Source organism: Spermophilus citellus (genome assembly GCF_964194105.1).
Source record: "Spermophilus citellus genome assembly, chromosome: X".
Lineage (NCBI taxonomy): Eukaryota > Metazoa > Chordata > Mammalia > Rodentia > Sciuridae > Spermophilus > Spermophilus citellus.
This window is the reverse complement of record NC_138190.1, coordinates 117,319,114-117,343,101: the sequence shown is the minus strand read 5'-3', so window position 1 is coordinate 117,343,101 and position 23,988 is coordinate 117,319,114.

Genomic DNA, 23,988 nt, shown 5'->3' with positions numbered 1-23,988 from the left:
GGCCAAAAAAAAAAAAAAAAAAAAAAGGCCTAGGGCTGAGGCTGTGGCTCAGAGGTAGCACACTTGCCTAGGTACTGGGTTCTATCTTCAGCACCACATATAAGTAAATTAAAAAACAAAGGTCCATTGACAACTAAAAAAATATTTTTTAAAAAAAGGCCTAAAAGGCTGCATCTTAAGTATCTAGAGATACATATCCCAATTGTTCATTAGGCCAGGAAAACAAGTTACTAAATTTTAAAGACTTTGGGCTGGGGATGTGGCTCAAGGGGTAACATGCTCGCCTGGCATGCGTGGGGTGCTGGGTTCGATCCTCAGCACCAAATAAAAATAAAATAAAGGATTTTGTGTCCACTGAAAACTGAAAAATAAATATTAAAAAATTCTCTCTCTTCTCTCTCTTTCTCTCTCCTTAAAAAAAAAAAAAAAGACTTCATCATTACCAACAGATTGAAATTACTCATCACGTATTTACTACAGTTATGGGCTAACTTAACAGTTTTTACTTAATAAGTTAATTTAGTACCATGGAAGCAAACAATATAATAAGCACATAACCATATAGGTATACACAAGAAAAAACCTCAAGTTTAGATTTATCATTTGCTAGTTTTAAAAGCCAGACTTTAGGTCAGATGTAGAAAACATGTCTTTAAGTGTTAAATTTGTATTTCCCAACTGAGGCCAGGTACATTTACATCTTAAAGACTATGGCCAGCGAAGCTTGAATTCATTTCTTTTCAGAACAGAGAAAAAACTAACAGTGGTCCACTTAATCCTCTGAATACAGTCTTTTCTATTCTGCTACTGATGCTTATCTCAAAAGGGTTGCCCAAATTAACAAGTGAATCACAAGCCCCCTGCAGGAAACACCTGGAAACTCTAGTCTTTGGATCGTTTCTTTAAAAATCCTCTCTTCTCTATAATAGGCACAATTATGGCCTCTGGCATAGTCCTGTTTTTTTCCTTTGGTAGCAAATTAGTAAAACTTCTTTTTCCTTTTTCTCAAAACAGGGGACACAGACTGAGCTTTTGGTAACAAAACCTCAGATAGAGAAAATGAAGACAACCAGACAAAATAAAACTACATAATTTAAGCACACAAAATTAAAAAAAAAAGAAGTGAATTCACCAGGAAACAAACAAATAAACAAGCAAAATGAGCTTAAAATAAAGTGATCACAAATACATTTTGCCTGTGTTCAGCCCCAGGGCTGCAAACACCCCCAAGCATACTGTTTATCAATCCCAAAGGAAGAACTTGGACGACTCAACAGAGAGGTTTTGGACATTTTATTACTTACTCACTTCTCGACGATTGCAGGCTGGGATACATGGAGGGCTGCACTGTGCCTAAAAGCAGGGGAAACATAGAATAGGTGGATTTCTTCACATGTTTTATGAGTACATTTCCTTACTTTACAACCAAAGTCACTCTGTTTAGATCCTCTCCTAAAGATTGGAAGGAGATAAAGGGAGTGGCCAGCTCCTCTCTCCATTCCCCTAATGTCCAAATTCTTTTAGAAACTTTCTTATTTCACTGCAAACTGTCATAGGCACTGATTAGTGTTTAACCCACAGTCTATTTCTTTTGCTAGGGACTGATAACTGAAACAAGGACTATACTGGGGAAATGTTTGGAGTCTGAAAAATGTGATGTTTTTAGAAATTCTTTTCAATTGTTTCACCAGGGGGCTAGACAATCCTTCAGACCCTTGGACCACATAAGAAATAAGTGAATGACAAAAAAAGGATAAATCAAATTTATGCAGTTTGATTAAACTGGAGAGAAGAAGCTAAACTGCGAAGCAGTTAAAATTTGTAGAAACAAAATCTAGGTGCTATACGTGAAGCCAGATTTAAAATTAGGTAGTCAGTGTAGTTAGGTAAATCGGGTCTAATATCAAATCAAATCTAAAATGGAGGCCATGCTGAGAATGAATTCCGGAAACACAGGACAACTCATGGAATGTTAATGAAGTCCTGAGAAAAGCCCTAGGCCCAAAGTCCATCCCAAAGAAATGTTAATGAACAGCCCCAGCAGATTTGAAGATAGCCCATCCCAAAGCAATGTTAATGAACAGCAAACTTAAAGATGCTGACTCGGAAGTGCCCAGATAACTGTTCTTTGGCCCACCTCTGTCCCACCCCTCCGGCCTTCCCACCTACATTCCGTCACCAAAAACTATAAAAAGGGGAAACAACCGCTCTTCCACGGATTCCACCTCTTGGGTCCCCTTCTTCCTCCCGGAGAAGTCTTTTCTGCTGTCCTTTAATAAACTTCTAATTTCTACTCTGACCTTGCCTTGGCGTGCTTCTCTGATGTTATTCTTCAACATCAGGGAAGCAAGGACTCGTCACCGGTCAACAGCGGTAACATATTGGAGGTTCCGAACCGAAATTCTACACCGAGGTAAGTGCCTCTCCACGCACCCCATATCTGTCTGAGGTGCATCTTTCTCTCTTTCTTTCTGGAGGGTAAGATGGGTATCCGACGGCTACTTAAACGCAATTAGTGCAGCCGCCACTCTTCAAGACTCGGGTGAGAGGTTTCCTGGCCTAGGCAGCTCTCAATCACCTGTTCAATACAGAGCAGGCATGTTGGGTTTTGCCAAAGCCACTTCCAACTTTTTTGTCTGGGCCTTGGCATAAGTACACAGTGTCCATAAATCCCGATCTGCCTCAGATGCGTGGAGGTGGAGGAAGGAGATTGGAACAACTGCGGAATTCCGGTCTGGGCTACACTCAGACATATTCCTAAGGTTCCTTTCGCCCTCTCCCGACAGCCCTAAGGGGTATCTAGGGTGATCGGTAGATGAATGGCACTGAGGGAAAGTCCCAATCACATTTGCCTCCGTGTGGGCTACGCAACACTCTCAACCCTGCATCCATTCCCTCCTGGATGCTCCCCTTCCTTCGCAGGTCAGGAATGTTAGCAATTCAGGTTGTAGGACTGAAAGAAAGGCATGGGATAATTAGTAAAATCTGCCCAGTTTCCCTAAGATGCATAGGTAACTTTCACTAGTCTATTTTACCGCTCTGATGTTTAAAATGTGCTCTGCTCTCTTTAAGCTGCTAGAGAAGCATTTTTAGAATCAACTCCTCCGGTAATCTCTCTGATAGAAAGCGCTACCTTACAACCAGTAGATATCCCTTAACCCTTAGGTGATTCCTTTAGTCTACAGAGCAAAGGCAACAAAAGAGCTCATGATTCTCTTTTGCAATGGATTTTTAGTGGCCGGGAGGATAAGCAGTAATGCCCTTAAGTCTAAATCCTCCCAGGGTCTCTGGCACAGGGCAAACTGAGACCATAGCACTTTGCCAAAGGGAACCAGAAACACTCTTGGCAAAGCAAGGTGAGAGACGGGTTTTCTGGACCCTTTAGGAAGCTCAAGCTTAGGGAGATGTCCCTAATGAGAACAGTTTTCTTCGGCACAGGCGCCTGAGTCCTGTTTTCTTCTCACTCAGATGGGAGCTTCTCTCTCCAATATGCCAGGTGCACCACTAGCCTGCGTATTGAAAAATTGGGATAGATTTGACCCTCAGGTACTCAAGAAAAAGTGCCTCATTTTCTTGGCCTGGCCTCAATACAAACTCTCTGATGGAGAAACCTGGCCACCAGAGGGAAATATCAATTTTAAAACAATTTTACAGCTTGATAAATTTTGCAAAAAGGAAGGGAAATGGTGTGAGGTGCGGTACATTCAGGTTTTCTTTGCTCTAAGGGAAAATCCTAAATTATGCCAACAGTGTAAAGTAGACTTAGCTATGATATCTGCCATGAAGAGAGAAAATCTTGGGGACAAACTGAGGAAAAAGAATCAGGAGTACCCACAAAATCTCCATCTGCTGGCCTCTCTGCGTCTGCCCCAACAGGCAAACCAAATATATTACCTCTCCAGGAGATGCTAGGAGGAGAATTTGGGCCAATCAAAGTATATACCACCTTCTCCCTTCAAGATCTAAGGCAGATAAAAACTGACTCTACTGGAAAGTTAGGAGATATGCCAGACTGCCTGGATTGGACCTAACCATAGGAGCTAATCCTGTAAGTAAAAGGAAGGACTGAGGGACTCCCAGCAGCTGCCAAAGCCATTTTGCTTTGGGGAACTTCCTCTTCCTTCCCTGCACTGTAAGGATTACTCCACCTCTATCTACTTGAAAAAAAAAAAAAAAAAGAAGGGACAATGAATGCAATAATGTGTTGATATAGATTGATTCTTGGAAATGATCTTGGCTGAATGTGTGATTTTTTTTATTGTAACAATCTGGTATCTGAATGGGTTTTTGAAGCATTGCATAATCTTGCAGTTAAAAGTTGGGTTTAGGTAATTGTTTGGTTTATGATTTCAGATAATTCATGCCAGAGAACTTAAATACTTCGGATGGAAAATTAAAGAACTCTACTTCCAAGTTGGCAAGTTACTCCCAATCATTTAGTTTTATTTTTTCATCAATTTTTGAACTGGGTAGCCTGAGAATATTTCACTAGGTATACCAGTGCATTAATTTGGACAAGGATAGTAAATTATGATATGGTATCTGTTCCCCTCAGTGTGTAGGATTTAGGAAAGAAAAGTGTTAGATTGGAACGTTGGTCTGGCTTATTGAAATGACATTGAATAGCAATAGTCTTGGGAATTTTTAAAGCTTAATTTTGGATATACATGGTAGTATGTAGTTCTCTTTTGAAATTTTTTCAGGTGATTTAATGTAACTTAATACTACTTTAGGAACTTCAGAAATAATCTGCCTAAATTTAGAAATTTACAAGTATTGTTTCAAAATGTGAACAGAAAAGGAGGTTAACAGATGGAAAAGAGAAATTAGAAGGTTCTAGGTATGGATTTAATAGAGGGAAAATGTGTTTCTGGATAAGAGTCTATGTGATTAAGTAAACAGAGGGTTTTTAGTAAGTGATAAAGAAGGTCTGTTTAAGTTGGTTATATGTGTAAGTTTTTGAGCAAGTAATCTTAAAGAAATTAAACAGCTGGTTAAACAAGTACTGTTGTTTTAGAGAATTGTGCTATGTTATTTCTTTTTATTCTTTTTTTTTTTAAAGAGAGAGTGAGAGAGGAGAGAGAGAGAGATTTTTTAATATTTATTTATTTATTTTAGTTCTCGGCGGACACAACATCTTTGTTGGTATGTGGTGCTGAGGATTGAACCCAGGCCGCACGCACTCCAGGTGAGCGCGCTACCGCTTGAGCCACATCCCCAGCCCCTATGTTATTTCTTTAAAAGCTAAACTTGGTTAATATAAAAACATCAATGTAATTGTAGTGCTATTAATGTGTTCATATCTTCCAGGTATACAAGTCTGTAAGGTAGAAGCTTAAAATGAGCATTATATCAAGCTGGTGTTCTAAAGTTGTATGATAATTTTAGGCTTAAAAGAAAAACATGTTGGAGATTTATTTATATAATTTGTGTTCTATAACTGGACTTGTTATCAATAAGATATGTAAAGTTCTATGTTACTTTTTACACTAAGATACAATTTAAATGTATTTTTAAGTTAATGAGAGCCTAATCGGTGTACAGGTTTTATTGCAAAACACAAAAGTACTTTGCTACTTTTCTACAAAAAGTTAAAAGCTTTCAGCTTTTCTTTAATTCATGTTTTAGGTATGATATTATGTTGTGTTAGCTAATATTCATGTGAACTTGAGTAACAATTTATGTAGGCTTTATAAAATGATGTCTAAAAAGCAAAGATCAGCTTCAGAACTGTAGTACATAAGATTTATGAAGAACCCCGCCTTACCTGAGATAAGGCTCTATGTCCCATCTCACTACATGTGAAAGTGACTATGAAAGAAGTAGGCCAGATTTCAGTACATTTAAAGTTGTGTCCAAAAGTTGGTTTTTGTCACGATTACTAGGATCTCAAACAGGGGATTATAATGTATAACTCTGCCAAAATTCAAGGTAGCTATTACACGAGCTAAATATGTTTTTACTCTTGTTAATTTTATTTTGTAGTTTTCTTTTTTTGTTTTTTGAGAGAGAGAGAGAGAGAGAATTTTTTAATATTTATTTTTTAGTTTTCGGCGGACACAACATCTTGTTTGTATGTGGTGCTGAGGATCGAACCCGGGCCACACGCATGCCAGGCAAGCACGCCACTGCTTGAGCCACATTCCCAGCCCCTTGTAGTTTTCTTATAAATGGTCTAAAGATTGCCTGTTAATGTTTTGCAGAGGTACTGCTTTAAGAACACACAACCTGGGTTAATTTAAGATAATGAGTTATCACCTACAGGATAGAGAGATAGAAATTAAAGCCCAATACTCTTAATATAAGGCTGTTGAGAAATTTATTTGCTGCATGTTTAAGATTAAGTTTTAAAATTAAAGTTAAATTAAAAGGGCCAAGAAAACCAATGTTTGGCTCTTGCCCTCTGAGTCAGTCTGAATCCAGGAAACAGGGGACATCTCTAAAGAGCTTTGCAACTCTGGGCCACATAACCTCCTGGTCAGGGAGATTAATGAGACCACTAGAGAAGAGAAAACCAATCAGTGCATTTGCTATGAAGTGGAGGGTCATCAGAGAAGGGAGATATCCCTGATGCTTCTAAGGGAAGCCACATGGTCAAGCAAGGCCTGAACCCATCCTAGTGCAAATGGCACTAGCGGAACTCAGAAGCTGCTGTAAAGTTCCCCCATGATTCCCATGGAAACACAGCTGACTGCTAACAATAGATAGAAACAAGTCAGTTTGACTACTTCACCTTAAACACTTAGCAAAGACAGTTAAAACCAAAACACAGCTATTCCTGGGCATTTTTAAATAATAATAATAGTTAAAGTAACTTCCAAGAATAAGTAAACTGGAGGCTACAAAAGAGATTCTTAGGCAGGAATGCCTGATGACTATTAAAGAGAACTGCCAGAGTAGTTTTTAGTTTAAGGCCTACAGCTATTTCTAACCTACACAGGTAGGCTTGGCGTTTGCTAGTATGATTATCCAGCCCTAAGTAACAGAATTAAAGGTTTCTCTATTAGACACAGAGGTCATACTAGTAAAAAGATTTTGCAAGATCAGATGACATTAAATTATTAAAGTGTATCTTAAGGGGAAGGACATCTGTAACCCTAAAAGTTAAATGTTGTGTTTACATCCCTGACAATTTTGGCAATGTGACAAATATCCTTAAAGATTTACATGCTCAGATAGAAGCCATGTCCTCACCAACTTTGTCATGGGAACAATATCTTAGCTCCTGGTTCTCCGGTACTTCCTGGTGGAAAACATTGTTAGTCTGTCTTTGGCATCATACTCATTGGCATATTCCTATGCTGTGGCATTTATTGCTGCATCAGTATGGTTCCAGTACTAATGAATTCTTGTTTCTCTTATAGACCACCCGTCACTCAAATGGCCTTCCAGCCTATTACTTCTCAATCGGACTTCTATCATGGACCACTCGATAGACGTGATTTTTAAAGGGGACTCCAAATTGCTTGCCCAACATCATCCCCTTTCAGCCTGAAGAAGCCAGAACAATCTTCACCCCCTTTCCTTACAGCAGTAAGGAGTTCCCAAAATTAGAGGGGGGAATGAAGCCAAATTTAAAATTAGGTAGTCAGTGTAGTTAGGTAAATCGGGTCTAATATCAAATCAAATCTAAAATGGAGGCCATGCTGAGAATGAATTCTGGGAAACGCAGGACAACTCATGGAATGTTAATGAAGTCCTGAGAAAAGCCCTAGGCCCAAAGTCCATCCCAAAGAAATGTTAATGAACAGCCCCAGCAGATTTGAAGATAGCCCATCCCAAAGCAATGTTAATGAACAGCAAACTTAAAGCGGTAACATATTGGAGGTTCCCAACTGAAATTCTACACCGAGGTAAGTGCCTCTCCACACACCCCATATCTGTCTGAGGTGCATCTTTCTCTCTTTCTTTCTGGAGGGTAAGGTGGGTATCCGATGGCTACTTAAACGCAATTAGTGCAGCCGCCACTCTTTGGTAACATACGTATGTAGATTTAGTTGGCCCATAGAGGGGGCAGAACAGGACAAAAGGCAGGATATATACATATGCAGATTGAGTTAGCAAGGGCTAGAGAGGCCTGAAGAGGGGGATGATCCCCATTCTTACTTCCTGGAGTCTCCCAGGTGGGGTGGGGATGTAGCCCCCCAGCCTTTACTCTCAGCATGAGGTACTATTCTCAGGGAAGTGCTCAAACTGGACTGTGTTTACTAAGCAAGGCTCAAGCTGAATATTGTAAAATAGTGTACTGTGGTGGGGGTAGAAATTTTAAAACAAGCATGAAATATGCATCATACATTTCATATCATCCAAAATTTCAAATGCTGAACATTTGCAATTTTCTCCACTCAGAAAGGAGCTTATAAGTCATGCATGTGACTGAAGCCAGGATGCAGGTCAGTAAGCTTTCAAAAAAAATTAATTTGTGAAGGTAGCTAGCTATTCTCAAACCCCCTACAGGATTTCAATGGTTTTTCGAAGACAGTTTCAACTCAGTGTGCTTTTCTGACTTATTCTATGTTTGGCAAATAAGTTTTGAACTTTGTGTGCTTTGAGAGTGAAAAAGATATTTCAACTTAAGCTAATGGAAATTGCCCATCACCAGAGAACAATACACACAGAGACACATAATACAATGTTCATGCAAACATATAATTTTATGAGTAATATATAAAATAATATATTGTACAAATAAAATTTATTTTATATAAATATACAGCCAACAAATAAATACAAGGTCTTTTTAACGATGGTATCCTTTAGGGAGGATTTATGTGTGGTGTCATTTTGGAGCTCAGTCTGACATGGGAAGTAGGCAAATTAATGCACCTATGAGCTAGGTTAGTACAGGTTCAAATATACTAAATTATTTTAAATATCTAAAACCATCTTTCTGCTAAATGACTGAACTTATAAATATTTAGATAGTGGAGTGAGGAAATATTTCACATAGAGAACATACCATGTGAGTAATATATATTTAGTTAAGCTGAGACTTACATGTGTGGGAGCACTTCAATAGTCAAATGCACATTCTTTGTCCCTTCTGTTGTTAAGTATTTGAGAAAACTAAAGAGTATAGAGAATGACTGCCATAAATTATAATCTTCTGATTCTGATATATCATCCTGGGAGCATTACTAAAAATAATCAATTATGGTGAAAATAGGAAGACTGTTTGCAAACCTTGGAAATATGACTAAAAAATTAAACAGGCAAATTAAAAGAACAAAGTGAATAAAATATACTGACCTAAGAGAGGTGAAAGATTAGAGAAGAATTATATCCAGTCAAAATATGAGGGAGGAGGAAGCCCGGCGCCCGCCCAGCCCAGACCTGAGGAGGAAGCCCGCCCCACCCTTCGTGCTAGTCTGGAGGAAGCCCATCAACCCTTAAAACCCATCAAAGGGGGCGTGGCTACCAGCAGGGTTCTGCGGCTGATCCACATATGGTATGCCTTGTATGAAACTGACTATATTTTTAAATAATAATTGAAACCAATATCTGTAGACTTAGAATCTAACTATAAATGTATTAATAATGAAAACTTCTGCTTAGATGATGTACTGTTGATATTGGGAACTGTTAACATTGTCTTTATCCGCAAAAGAGGGATTTTGGAGCTATACAAGAAAAATATAAATATATAAGGAGAAAACCATTACCACAACAATTTCACAAAGCTAGAAAGAAACATGAGCAGTATGAAAAGGCAAGGAAAGAAAGGACCACAAACAATGCAGGTCAATTCAACATTAGATGAGGTAATATCTGCAGCTGATGGAATGTCAGATAAAGAGTTCAGGATATACATGCTTCAGATGATCTGGAGTGTCAAGGAAGACATTATTCAGCAAATTCAGACAATGAAAGATCACTTCAACAATGAATTACATAAACAATCCAAGAAGCAAAAGATCAACTCTTTAGGGAGATAGAGGATATAAAAACCAAACAAACAGAAATCCTGGAAATGCAGGAAACAATAAACCAAATTAAAAACTCAAATGAGAGTATTACCAGCAGAGTAGAACACTTAGAAGATAGAACATCAGACAACGAAGACAAAGTTTTTCAACTTGAAAGAACATAGACAGCTCAGCAAGAATGTTAAGAAATCATGAGCAGAACATCCAAGAAGTATGGGATAACAAAAAAAAACAAAAACAAACTTAAGAGTTATTGGGATACAAGAGGGTATAGAAGTCCAAACCAAAGGAATGAGCAATCTATTCAATGAAATAATACTAGAAAACTTCCCAGACTTAAAGAATGAAAAAGAAATCCAAATACTAGAAGCCTACAGGACGCCGAATGTACAAAATCATAAGAGATCCACAACAAGACACATAATAATGAAGATGCCCAACATACAGAATAAAGAGAGAATCTTAAAAGCCACAAGAGAGAGGAAGCAGATTATATTTAGGGGTAAACCAATCAGGATGACAGCTGATCTTTCAACACAGACTCTGAAAGCTAGAAGATCCTGGAACAATATATTTCAAACGCTGAAAGAAAAAGGGTTCCAATCAAGAATCATGTATCCAGTGAAATTAAGCTTCAGGATTAAAGATGAAATAAAAATCTTCCACGATAAACAAGTTAAAAGAATTTCCAGCTAGAAAACCAGCTCTTCAAAACATCCTTGGCAAAACATTACAGGAAGAGGAAATGAAAATAACAATGAAAACCAACAGCAGGAGGCAGTACAGTAAAGGGAAAACTAATCATAGAGGAAAAACAAATAATGTTAAGTAACATAAATAATCAAATATGGCTGGAAGTACAAACCATATCTCAATAGTAACCTTAAATGTTAATGGCTTATGCACCAATCAAAAGACATAGGCTAGTAGACTGGATTAAAAAAAGATCCAACAATATGCTGCCTACAGGAGACTCATCTGATAGGAAAAGACATACACAGACTGAAGATGAAAGGTTGGGAAAAATCATACCACTCATATGGACCTCGGAAGCAAGCAGGGGTGTCCATACTTGTATCAAATAAAATAGACTTCAAGCCAAAGTTAATCAAAAGGGATAAACAAGGACACTACATATGGCTCAAGGGAACCATACACCAATAAGACTTAATGATCATTAATATATATGCCCCAAACAATGGTGCAGCTACATTCATCAAACAAACTCTTCTCAAGTTCAAGAGTCAAATAGATCACAACACAATAATCATGGGAGATTTTTTTTTTTTTTTTGGTGGGCTGGGTGTCCGTATGTGCTGAGCAGGTGTCTTACCCTGAGCTGCACCCCAGTCAAAGGTGAGATTTTCACTTGAATGTCTTCCTACTGGTGTGTTCTCGTTTTTAAATTTCATTAGTTATTTTATTTTCGGTGCTAGAGATTGAACCCATGGCTTCTTGCTTGCTAAGTGCATGCTTTACTGCTGAGCTACAACCCAGTCAAGTGAATTTCAGGGGTGGCACAGGGGGTTGAATCCAGAAGCATGTACCACTGAGCTACATGCCCAGCCTTTTAATTTTCTACACTATAGCCCTTTTTAATTTTGAGACAGGGCCTCACTAAGTTGCTGAGGCTGGCCTTGAACTTGTGATACTCCTTGCCTCAGTCTCCCAAGTGCTGGGGGTTACAGGCATGTAACACCTTGCGCAGCTTTGAATGACATTTTTAAAGTTTACTTGGGGGAGAGGGTGTTAAAAATAAGATGACAAACTACCAGGCGTGGTGATGCACACCAGTAATCCCAGCGACTCAGGAGGGTGCGGCAGGAGGATCAGAGTTCAGAGCTACCCTTCGCAACTCTGGAAGACCCTATCTCTAAATAATACACAAAAAGGGCTGGGATGGTGTCCCAGTGGTAGAGCACCCCTTGGTTCAATCACCAGTACAAAAAGAAGAAGAGAGACTAATGTTGTGTTGAAGTGCTAATCAGAAGATTAGGAGGAGGGCTGGGGATGTGGCTCAAGCAGTAGCGCGCTCGCCTGGCATGCGTGCGGCCCGGGTTCGATCCTCAGCACCACATACAAAGATGTTGTGTCCACCGATAACTAAAAAATAAAATATTAAAAAATTCTCTCTCCCTCTCTCACTCTCTCTTTAAAAAAAAAAAAAAAGAATAGGAGGAGCCTCCACTAGATGAAGGTGTTTCCTGAGCTGAAGGAGGGTGGGATGGGAGAGCCTCAGGGTGTGGCCGAAAGCTTGGTCCTGGTTCCAACACTGATCCAATAACAAGGCCATGGTTTTGAGGAGGGGGAGTTTTTGAAACACAGGGGACTCTATCCTGAAGGCTGATGGAGCTTTTAAAGGGGTGACTCAAAGGCTACATTCCAGGTGTTCTCTGTTGGAGTTGTGATCACTTGTTAATTTGGGAGACTGTCATTCCTGAGATCTGCTGGTGCCATCCCCAAAGTCTGGATGACTTCCTTCCCATGGTGGGTGTGTGCTCAGGAACAGACCACTCTGCCTTTGGGGAAGAAAGGTAATCCTGTTTCTTCTGAAATTAGGGAGGAACAGGGGGAGAAGAAAAAAGAAACACATCCATTTTAAAAATAAGTCACAGCGTTTGAGAGCAGCAAGGTTATATTTAAAGCATAAAGTGGACCACTGTTATGAGGTCAGGTACAGACCATGACTTCAGAATAAATGAGGTCACTGGCAGGGGAGAGGATGAGGTGTCTGTTCCATTATCACAAAGATTCATTTTCTTGTTACACTATTTACATAAATCCAATTTTTTTCTCTAAGACAATTTTTTTCAATCCTCTGTTGTTTTAGTTTGAACCATTTCTTTTAAGTATAAATGGACACAATACTTTTATTTTTATGTGGTGCTGAGGACTGAACCCAGTGCCTAACAAGCAAGGCAAGTGCTCTACTGCTGAGCTACAACTGCAGCCTGCCATTTATTTGGGGTGGTGGGTACCGGGGATTGAATTTGGGGGCACTCAACCACTGAGCCCCATCCCCAGCCCTATTTTGTATTTTATTTAAAGACAGGGTCTCACTGAGTTGCTCATTAGCACCTCACCATTGCTGAGGCTGGCTTTGAACTCTCCATCCTCCTGCCTCAGCCTCCTGAGCCACTGGGATTACAGGCAGGCACCACTGTGCCAGACCCAAGACTGATTGTTATTTTTTATGTTAATGTGGATCTTTTATTGACCTTTAAATGACAGTACATTGTATTTTAAACTTCTCAATTTTGTTTTCTAATATGGCAAATATCAATAGACAAACCCCACAAAAACAAAAGCTCTTTGTTATTCTCAAATAAATTTTAAAAGTTTTAAGGAATTCTGGTACCAAATGTTTAAGAACTACTGACTTAGAGTATGCCCGAGAGTGGAATTGCTACACTGTAACTTATCTTTACTAAATATTTCCAAATTATTCTCCAAGATGATTGCATTAGAATGTCTGTTGCTCAAATCCTCATCAGCATTCTGGAATTTTTTTACACTTAAATTTTGCATATATTCAATAGGTGCAAAAGTGGTGTTATTTTAGTTTATGTTTCTCTGATTACGTACTTATTACGTGTGAGATCAGATACTTTCCATGCATTTATTACCCTTACAAATTTTTTCTTCCCTAAATTCCTGTTAAAATTTTTACACATTTCTCTAATATGTAGATGGTTTTTTGCATCAGTTTTTAGGGGCACTTTAAATTTTCCATGCAAAGTACCCTTGGTTGAGTTCTCCTTTTTCAATTTTTAAAAGTGACAGTGTATTTTGAAATATTATACATAGAAGAACTTGTTCCAATTAGTATCACATTATTGTGATTGTACATGATATGGATTTATATTGGTCATATATTTATAAATGAGGATAGTTAAGATATGTTCAATTTATTCTGCTTTTTTTTCCTATTACTATCCCTTCTCCCTTCCCTTCATTCCTCTTTGTCTAGTTCAATGAATTTTTTGACAGTAGAATGCATTTTGACATTGTACACAGATGGAGCACAACTCCTGCTTGCTCTGGCTGTGCGTGATGTGGAGTCCCTCCGTAGTGTGTCATATGTGCATGCAGGGTAATAATGTCTGTCTTATTCTGCATCTCTCCAGCCCCAGCCTGAGACTTATTTTTAAATGGAACATCTCTTCCTCTTCCTCTATCCCTGTTCCTAATTTCTCCCCTTCCCTAATCTCAGGGGAAACAGGATTAACTTTCTTCCCCAGCCATCTGTCCTTGAGCACACACCCACCACACCAGTGAAGTCCTCCAGCAGATCTCAGATATGCCAGTCTCCCCAATTAACAAGTGAATTACAACTCCAACGAAGAACCCTCGAGTGTACCCTTTGAGTCGCCCCTTTAAAAGCCCCCTATTCCTGCTGAACGGCAGAATCACAGCCTCTGGGATGAGGGTCTCCTGTGCTTCTTTTTTTTTTTTTTTAAAGAGAGAGTGAGAGAGGAGGGAGAGAGAGAGAGAGAGAGAGAGAGAGAGAGAGAGAATTGTTAATATTTATTTATTTATTTATTTTTTAGTTCTCGGTGGACACAACATCTTTGTTGGTATGTGGTGCTGAGGATCGAACCCGGGCCGCACGCACTCCAGGCGAGCGCGCTACCGCTTGAGCCACATCCCCAGCCCCTCCTGTGCTTCTTTGCTAGTAAAGCCAATGAAACTTTTTTCCTTTTTCTCAACATCCATCCTCATTATTGGATTGGACTTGGAGACAAAGGACCGAGCTTTTGGTGACAGCTCTGCAGCATAGATGTGACCCTGGAATCCCTTTTCTCTTGAGTTCCTGCTGAGGCCCACTCCCTTTTGGCTTTTGGCCTTCCTTTTTGTTTTCTTGGTTTTACTAAAACAGATGCTGAGAATGATTCTCAGAATGCGTGCAGACACATTTACTGAACCTTTGCTTCTGTTTTTATATTTGTGCTTAACAGTTTGGTTGTGTAAAAATTCTAGGTAAATTTTCCCTTTGAGCCTGAAGGCATTGCCATGCACTGTCCGCTGCCCACTGGCTACAAGGTTCACCTGCTTCCATGTGGTTGACTCTTCTGTTCCTGGGACTCCGCCAGACTCAGCACGCTTGGCTCCTGCGCTTCTGTCTCGCAGAAGCATCCCTGACCTCTCATGGGAGATTTTAACACACCTCTATCACCACTGGACAGATCTTCCAAACAAAAGTTGAATAAAGAAACCCTAGAGCTCAATAATACAATTAATAACTTAGACTTAATTGATATATACAGAATATACCACCCAACATCAAGCGGATACGCTTTCTTCTTAGCAGCACATGGATCCTTCTCAAAAATAGACCATATATTATGTCAGGACAAATCTTAGCAATTACAAAGGAGTAGAGATACTACCATGCATTTTATCTGATCATAATGGAATGAAATTTGAAATCAATAATAAAATAAGAAAAAAATCCTACATCACACGGAGAATAAACAATATGCTACTGAATGAACAAAGGGTTACAGAAGACATCAAAGAGGAAATTAAAAAATTCTTAGAGGTAAATGAAAACTCAGACACAACATATTGAAATCTCTGGGACACTGTGAAAGCAGTATTAAGAGGAAAATTCATTTCATGGAGTTCATTCCTTAAAAGAAGGAAAAGCCAACAAATAAATGACCTCACACTACACCTTGAAGCCTTAGAAAAAGAACAAATCAGCAGAAAATACAGTATAAGGCAAGAAATAATTAAAATCAGAGCTGAAATCAATGAAATCGAAACAAAAAAAAAAACAATCGAAAAAATTGACAAAACTAAAAGTTGGTTCTTTAAAAAAATAAATAAGATTGATAGACGACTAGCCATGCTAACAAAGAGAAGAAGAGAGAGAGAACCCAAAGTACTAGCTTACGGGATGAAAAAGGCAACATCACAACAGACACTTCAGAAATACAGATCATAATTAGAAACTATTTTGAAACCCTATACTCTAATAAAATAGAGGATAGTGAAGGCATCGATAAATTTCTTAAGGCATATGAGCTACCCAGATTGAGTCAGGATGATATAAACAATCTAAACAGACCAATATCAAGTGAGGAAATAGAAGAAGCCATCAAAAGACTACCAACCAAGAAAAGCCCAGGACTGGATGGATATACAGCAGAGTTTTACAAGAACTTTAAAGAAGAACTAATACCAATACTCTTCAATCTATTTCAGGAGATAGAAAAAGAGGGAGTACTTCTAAATTCATTCTATGAGGCCAACATCACCCTGATTCCAAAACCAGATAAAGACACTTCAAAGAAAGAAAACTTCAGACCAATATCTCTAATGAATTTAGATGCAAAAATCCTCAATAAAATTCTGGCAAATCAGATACAAAAACATATCAAATGATTGTGTACCATGACCAAGTGGGATTCATCCCTGGGATGCAAGGCTGGTTCAATATACGGAAATCAATAAATGTAATTCACCACATCAATAGACTTAAAAGAACCATATGATCATCTTTTTTTTTTCTTTTTATTTTTTTTATTGGTTGTTCACAACATTACAAAGCTCTTGACATATCATATTTCATACATTAGATTGAAGTGGGTTATGAACCCCCAATTTTACCCCAAATGCAGATTGCAGAATCACGTCGGTTACACATTCACAATTTTACATAATGCCCTATTAGTAATTGTTGTATTCTGCTACCTTTCCTATTCCCTACTATCCCCCCTCCCCTCCCCTCCCAACTTCTCTCTCTACCCCATCTACTGTAATTCATTTCTTTCCTTGTTTATTTTCCCATTCCCCTCACAACCTCTTATATGTAATTTTGTATAGCAATGAGGGTCTCCCTTCATTTCCATGCAATTTCCCTTTTCTCTCCCTTTCCCTCCCATCTCATGTCTCTGTTTAATGTTAATCATTTCTTCCTACTCTTCCTCCCTGCTCTGTTCATAGTTGCTCTCATTATATCAAAGAAGACATTTGGTATTTGTTTTTTAGGGATTGGCTAGCTTCACTAAGCATAATCTGCTCTAGTGCCATCCATTTCCCTGCAAATTCTATGATTTTGTCATTTTTTATTGCTGCATAGTACTCCATTGTGTATAGATGCCACATTTTTTTATCCATTCATCTATTGAAGGGCATCTGGGTTGGTTCCACAGTCTAGCTATTGTGAATTGTGCTGCTATGAACATCGATGTGGCAGTATCCCTGTAGCATGCTCTTTTAAGGTCTTCAGGGAATAGTCCGAGAAGGGCAATAGCAGGGTCAAATGGTGGTTCCATTCCCAGCTTTCCCAGGAATCTCCAAACTGCTTTCCAAATTGGCCGCACCAATTTGCAGTCCCACCAGCAATGTACAAGTGTACCCTTTTCTCCACATCCTCGCCAGCACTTGTTGTTGTTTGACTTCATAGTAGCTGCCAATCTTACTGGAGTGAGATGGTATCTTAGGGTGGTTCTGATTTGCATTTCTCTGACTGCTAGAGATGGAGAGCATTTTTTCATGTACTTGTTGATTGATTGTATATCCTCCTCTGAGAAGTGTCTGTTCAGGTCCTTGGCCCATTTGTTGATTGGGTTATTTGTTATCTTATTGTCTAATTTTTTGAGTTCTTTGTATACTCTGGATATTAGGGCTCTATCTGAAGTGTGGGGAGTAAAAATTTGTTCCCAGGATGTAGGCTCCCTATTTACCTCTCTTATTGTTTCTTTTGCTGAGAAAAAACTTTTAAGTTTAATTAAGTCCCATTTGTTGATTCTTGTTATTAACTCTTGTGCTATGGGTGTCCTATTAAGGAATTTGGAGCCCAACCCCACAATCTGTAGATCGGAGCCAACTTTTTCTTCTATCAGACGCAGAGTTTCTGATATGATATCAAGCTCCTTGATCCATTTTGAGTTAACTTTTGTGCATGGCGAGAGAAAGGGATTCAGTTTCATTTTGTTGCATATGGATTTCCAGTTTTCCCAACACCATTTGTTGAAGATGCTCTCCTTCCTCCATTGCATGCTTTTAGCCCCTTTATCAAATATAAGATAGTTGTAACTTTGTGGATTAGTCTCTGTGTCCTCTATTCTATACCATTGGTCCACCCGCCTGTTTTGGTACCAGTACCATGCTGTTTTTGTCACTATTGCTCTGTAATATAGTTTGAAATCTGGTATCGCTATACCGCCTGATTCACACTTCCTGCTTAGAATTGCTTTTGCTATTCTGGGTCTTTTATTTTTCCATATGAATTTCATGATTGCTTTATCTATTTCTACAAGAAATGCCGTTGGGATTTTGATTGGCATTGCATTAAATCTATAGAGAACTTTTGGTAATATCGCCATTTTGATGATGTTAGTTCTGCCTATCCATGAACAGGGTATATTTTTCCATCTTCTAAGATCTTCTACTTCTCTCTTTAGGGTTCTGTAGTTTTCATTGTATAAATCTTTCACCTCTTTTGTTAGGTTGATTCCCAAGTATTTTATTTTTTTTGAGGATATTGTGAATGGAGTGCTTTTCCTCATTTCCATTTCAGAAGTTTTGTCGCTGATATACAGAAATGCCTTTGATTTATGCGTGTTGATTTTATATCCTGCCACTTTGCTGAATTCATTTATTAGTTCTAGTAGTTTCTTTGTAGACCCTTTTGGGTCTTCTAGGTATAGAATCATGTCATCTGCAAATAGTGATAATTTAAGTTCTTCTGTTCCAATTTTTATGCCTTTAATTTTCTTTCGTCTGTCTAATTGCTCTGGCCAGTGTTTCGAGAACTATATTGAATAGAAGTGGAGATAGAGGGCATCCCTGTCTTGTTCCGGACCATATGATCATCTTGATAGATGCTGAAAAAGCATTCAACAAAATACAGCATCCCTTTATGTTCAAAACTCTAGAAAAATTAGGGATAACAGGAAATTATCTCAAAATAGCTATATATGCTAAGCCTCAGGCCAGCATCATTCTAAATGGAGAAAAATTGAAGGCATTCCCTTTAAAATCTGGATCAAGACAGGGATGCCCTCTCTCACCACTTCTGTTCAGCATAATTTTTGAAACACTAGCCAGAGCAATTAGACAGATGAAAGAAATTAAAGGCATAAATATAGGAAAAGAATAACTTAGCACTATTTGCTGATGACATGATCCTGTACCTAGCAGACCCAAAAAATTCAACCAAGAAACCTCTAGAGCTAGTAAATGAATTCAGCAAAGTGGCAGGATATAAAATCAATATCAATAAATCAAAGGCATTCCTGTATATCAGTGACAAATTCTCTGAAATGGAAATGAGGACAACTATCCCATTCACAATATCCTCAAAAAAAAATAAAATACCTGGGAATCAACTTAACAAAAGAGGTGAAAGAGCTATACAATGAAAACTACAAAACCCTGAAGAAAGAAATAGAAGAAGACCTTAGAAGATGGAAGGATTTACCTTGCTCATGGATTGGTAGAATTAATATTATTAAGATGGCCATACTACCAAAAGCACTTTACAGATTCAATGCAATTCCCATCAAAATCCCAATGACATTCCTTCCAGAAATAGAAAAAGCAATCATGAAATTCATCTGGAAAAACAAGAGACCCAGAATAGCTAAAGTAATTCTAAGCAGGAAGAGTGAAATTGGTGGTATCGCGATTCCAGATTTTAAACTGTACTATAGAGCAATAGTAACAAAAACAGCATGGTACTGGCACCAAAACAGGCTGGTAGACCAATGGTACAAAATAGAGGACACAGAGGCAAATCCACAAAATTACAACTAACTTATATTAGACAAAGGTGCTAAAACCATGCAATGGAGAAAGGATAGCATCTTCAACAAATGTTGCTGGGAGAACTGGAAATCCATATGCAACAAAATGAAATTGAATCCTTTTCTCTCACCATGCACAAAAGTCAAATCAAAATGGATCAAGGAGCTAGGAATCAGACCAGAGAGTCTGCGTCTAATAGAAGATAAAGTTGGCCCTAATCTTCATCACATAGGGGCAGGCCCCAAATTTCTTTTTTTTTTATTGGTTGTTCAAAACATTACAAAGCTCTTGACATATCATATTTCATACATTAGATTCAAGTGGGTTATGAACTCCCATTTTTACCCCAATTACAGATTGCAGAATCACATCGGTTACACATCCACATTTTTACATGATGCCATATTAGTGACTGTTGTATTCTGCTACCTTTCCTATCCTCTATTATCCCCCCTCCCCTCCCATATTCTCTCTCTACCCCATCTACTACAATTCATTTCTCTCCTTGTTTTTTTCCCCATTCCCCTCACAAACTCTTATATGTAATTTTGTGTAACAATGAGGGTCTCCTTCCATTTCCATGCAATTTCCCTTTTCTCTCCCTTTCCCTCCCACCTCATGTCTCTGTTTAATGTTAGTCTTTCCCAAATTTCTTAATAAGATACCTATAGCACAAAAGTTAAAACCAAGAATCAACAAATGGGACAAATTCAAACTGAAAAGTTTTTTTTCTCAGCAAGAGAAATAATATGCGAGGTGAATAGGGAGCCTACATCCTGGGAACAATTTTTTACCCCTCAAACATCAGATAGAGTTCTAAACTCTAGAGTATACAAAGAACTCAAAAAGTTAAACAACAAAAAAGCAAATAACCCAATCAACAAATGGGCCAAGGACTTGAACAGAAACTTCTCAGAAGAGGATATACAATCAATCAACAAATACATGAAAAAATGCTCACCATCTCTAGCAATCAGAGAAATGCAAATTAAAACTACTCTAAGATACCATCTCACTCCGTCAGAATGGCAGCCATTATGAAGTCAAACAACAATAAGTGCTGCCGAGGATGGGGGGCGGGGGTACATGGCATTTGCAGGCAAATGGATGGCATTAGAGCAGATTATGCTAATGAAGTTAGCCAATCCCTAAAAAACAAATGCTGAATGTCTTCTCTGATTTATAAGGGGGGGGGGGTGTGACTCAAAATGGGATAGGGAGGAAGAGCATGAGAAGAAGACTATATGTACATTCCATATATGTATTATATGTCAAAATACATTCTGCTGTCATGTGTGACTAAAAAAAAAATAAAAATAGGGGCAGGGGATGTGGCTCAAGTGGTAGTGTGCTCGCCTGGCATGCGTGCGACCCGGGTTCGATCCTCAGCACCACATACCAACAAAGATGTTGTGTCTGCCGAGAACTAAAAAATAAATATTAAAAATTCTCCCTCTCTCTCTCTCTCTCCTCTCTCACTCTCTCTAAAAAAAAAAAAAAATTAAAATAAATAAATAAATAAAAATAAAAATTTAATTAAAAAAAGCAAAAGTGGTAAAAAATGCTCAAATTCCATAGTATGAAGAAGAAACTAAGACTAAAGTGTTATTGTTGAAATATTGTTGAAGAAAAGAAACCAAATTTTTAAGCTCAAACTTGCACAAACAAAAATTTGGTAGATGTGGTTTTTCATATTTGTGCATTTTATGTCTTTCTGTGTCAGTTACAATAATTTATATAAAATGCTACTGAAAGGAATGATTGACTTGAATTTTGGGTGGTGAAATATGTTATATTTTAGTCATAATTATCACATACATGTATGTGTAAAGTAGAAGACAATTAAATAAAAAAATTGGGGGGAGATATATATATATATATATATGACTTACTGGCCAGGCACAGGGTGCAGCTTGTAATCCCAGCTCAGGAGGCTGGGGCAGGATGATCACAAGTTCAAAGCCAGACTCAGCAATTTGACAAGAACCTGAGCAATTTAGCAAGACCTTGTCTCAAAATCCAAATAGTTCAGGCTGGGGTTGTAGCTTGGAGGTAGAGCACTTGCCTCAAACTCATGAGGCCCTGGGTTCTATCCTCAGCACCACATAAAAATATAGACATTGTGACAATCTACAACTAAAAAAAAATTTTTTTAAAGTGCACATGGAATGCCCTTCAAAAAACAAAAACAAATAGTTCAGTGGTTAAGCATCCCTAGGTTCAATTCCCAGTAACCACCACCCCTCGGAAAAAAATGACTTGATGATTATTCATAAATTCAATGAAATGAAACAGTGAAATACATAGGTGATCAATCACTTGAGGAATTTCTTTTTTTTTTTCTTTTTTTTTTTTAGAGAAACTTTTTTTTTTTAATATTTATTTTTTAGTTCTCGGCGGACACAACATCTTTGTTGGTATGTGGTGCTGAGGCTCGAACCCGGGCCGCACGCATGCCAGGCGAGCGCGCTACCGCTTGAGCCACATCCCCAGCCCCACTTGAGGAATTTCTAACATGAAAGAATTCTTTTTCTTTTTGGTGGTACTATTGGAAATAGTGGGGTTTTGGAATTTATTTGGTGGGTAGGGGATTAGCTGTCAATACAAAGTAGATTTTTTAGATTATTTTTGTATTTGTAGGTGTGTTGTGGAAAACAGACTGTTCAAGAAGCAGCAAGCAGCACTCAGAGAGGAGGAAAACTCCAAACTTTATTTTATGCCGGCGGGCCAGAGGAAAAACAAAACTCCAAATTCTGAGCCCCTATCCACAATTTCTCACAATATTTACAGGCTATCTAGTGTCATATATTGCCTAGTCTGGGGTTTCTTTTTTCTAATATTTATTTTTTAGGTGTAGATGGACACAACACAATGCCTTTATTTTTTTCCCCATTTTTTTATTGGTTGTTCAAAACATTACAAAGCTCTTGACATCATATTTCATACATTTGATTCAAGTGGGTTATGAACTCCCATTTTTACCCCATATACAGATTGCAGAATCACATCGGTTATACATCTACGTTTTTACATATTGCCATACTAGACAACAGTCACTAGTATGCCTTTATTTTTTATGTGGTGCTGAGGATGGAACCGCCCGTGCTAGAGGAGCAGTGCTAGGGGAGCGCTCTACACTGAGCCACAGTCCCAGTCCAGTGTGCCTGGGGTTTCCACCTGAGAACTTGTTTACAGGAACAGAGTGTGATAGGGGAAGAATGGGCCCAGGGCCTCCACAGGTGCATTTACATCTCAAAGTCAGACTCCCAGAGGAAGTTGTCTACAATCCAAAAGGTAGGGGCCCAAGGTAAATCAGGATTCCTGGAGAAAGGCTGAGGGGAGGAGAACTGACCCCCTCCCCAGGCATTGTTGTCTTACTATAACATTTTTATAATTTCATTTCACAACTAGGTCTGGTTTTGCCATCACAGGTGGACACAATACCTTTATTTATATTTATACTTATAATTTATATTTATTATGCTTGGGATTAAAACAAGTGCCTTGGACTGGAGATATAGCTCAGTTAGTAGAGTGCTTGCCTCACATGCACAAGGTCCTGGGTTCAATCCCCAGCACCAAAAACAACAACAACAAAAATAAAACAACAAAGCAGTGCTTTGGGGATTGGGGAGGGGCTGGGGTTGTGGCTCAGGGGTAGAGCACTTGTCTAACATGTGTGAGGCACTGGGTTTGATTCTCAGCACCGCATATAAATAAATAAAGTCCATTGACAACTAAAAATGTTTAAAACAGGGGCTGGGGATGTGGCTCAAGCGGTACTACATATAAATAAATAAAAGATCCATTGAGAACTAACAAAATATTTTAAAAAATTGAGTCATGAGGCAGAGAGAGGAGGCCATTTGTATCATTCACAATTTGCAATTTTTGGCCTTCCAAAAGAATGCTGAGGGACAGCGAAGCCTAATTGGCAGGTATGATTTTGGGTTTTTAATAGTTGGCAGGCATTGAGGGAGGAATTTTTCTTTTGTGGCCCCTCGTCTGCATTATTATTGACCATGTTCCTAAAACACCCCACTTCTACTCTTCTGCCTTGTGAATATGAATATGAATATATATATATATATATATATATATATATATATATATATAGTTGTAGATGGACACAATACCTTTGTTTGATTTATTTATTTTTTTGTGTGGTGTTGAGGATCGAACCCAGGGCCCCACACATGCCAGGCAAGTGCTCTACCACTGAGCTACAATCCCAGCCCCTGCCTCAGGAACTTCAATGTGTGCAAAATAGAAAGTCAGTGATCCATTTTCAGAATATAGTATT